The sequence below is a fragment of the Etheostoma cragini genome, chromosome 2, assembly GCF_013103735.1.
Source record: "Etheostoma cragini isolate CJK2018 chromosome 2, CSU_Ecrag_1.0, whole genome shotgun sequence".
Taxonomy (NCBI): Eukaryota; Metazoa; Chordata; class Actinopteri; order Perciformes; family Percidae; genus Etheostoma; species Etheostoma cragini.
Window position 1 is genome coordinate 247,015 of NC_048408.1, and position 1,414 is coordinate 248,428.

Sequence of the window (1,414 nt, forward strand, 5' to 3'; positions counted from 1 at the left end):
AAGGAGAAGGTTTGAAATGGTCATTGTTAGATTAGATACAGATATTTCTAAACAATGGTAGAGACAGATAGCTTCTAAATTCAACAATGGATTATACCAACATGTACAATTGTCCAAATATATCCCAGTTTAGGCTATACCACAACACCTTGCATTTTTTGTTGCGGTTGTGTTTTTTGATTTGCCGTTGTTTTCTGATTTGCACCTCAGGGTCACCGTACTAAACCATTGAGTGATTTATAAACTAGCAAAAGTACTTTGAAATCAATTCTTTGAGGCACAGGAAGCCTGTGTAAAGACTCCAGAACTGGAGTGATGTGATCCAGTTTCTTGGTCTTAGTGAGGACCCAAGCAGCAGTGTTCTGAATCAGCTGCAGCTGTCTGTTTTTTTTAGGGAGACCTGTAAAGACACCGGCTTTGTCTCAAATCAGGCACTTAACGTTAGTGCACTTCGTGCACTACGTACTGTCTTGCATAGTGCGTAAATTTCGACAGAGGAGTGTTGTCTCAAATCGCGCACTGCCATGTGCACTTACCGGAAATAACGATCACATTTCATCCCTTCTTCTTCTGTATAATTGGGAATTTCGCCAAGGGGGTGGGGGGAGCATTCCAGTCTGCTATTGTTTTTCGTGATAAATAATTCCTGCTTTGTTTTTTGATACTTTAACAAAAATAAATGTGGTTTTTATTTGCTCCGTTTCACGCCAGGACGACGACAGCGAAGCCGCCGTCATGCCCCCCCCCATTAGCTGAAAACTGTACAAACTGTATTGTAATATTCCTTCTTGATACTGCACTATTTTCAACTAATTAATTATACCTATTCTTTGCGGTCCACTCTTTTATGTATATGCTTATGTTTATGCTCTAAAGATAAGTAACGTTAATATTCATTCATTCATAACGGTCATAACTGTTCATTTTAATGCTCAGCGGTTTCATGAGGACATCCGTGTGGCCCAGAGATAAGACTGTTGTTGTGAAGCATTTCCCTTACAACTTACTTAATAGACAAACACCATTACATATTTTATATAAGTTGTATTTTTGTTCTAAATTGTCTTCATACATGACTATACAATAGTGAAAGCAGAAGGAACAGAATTGACATTGAAATAGACCCATTCCTTTATATTAATTATATTAATGTAATAATATAGCATTATATTAATATAATAATATAACACACCTGACATTTAAATAGACCCATTCCTTTATATTCATTATATTAATGTAATAATAATATAACATTATATTAATATAATAATAATATAACACACTTGACATTTAAATAGACCCGTTCCTTTATATTCATTATATGCTTGCTACAGTCATGCAACGTGTAATACAAAAGACAACAAATTTAAATACCTATAATTTTATTTAAAAAATGTGCTTGTAGTTCTGCAGG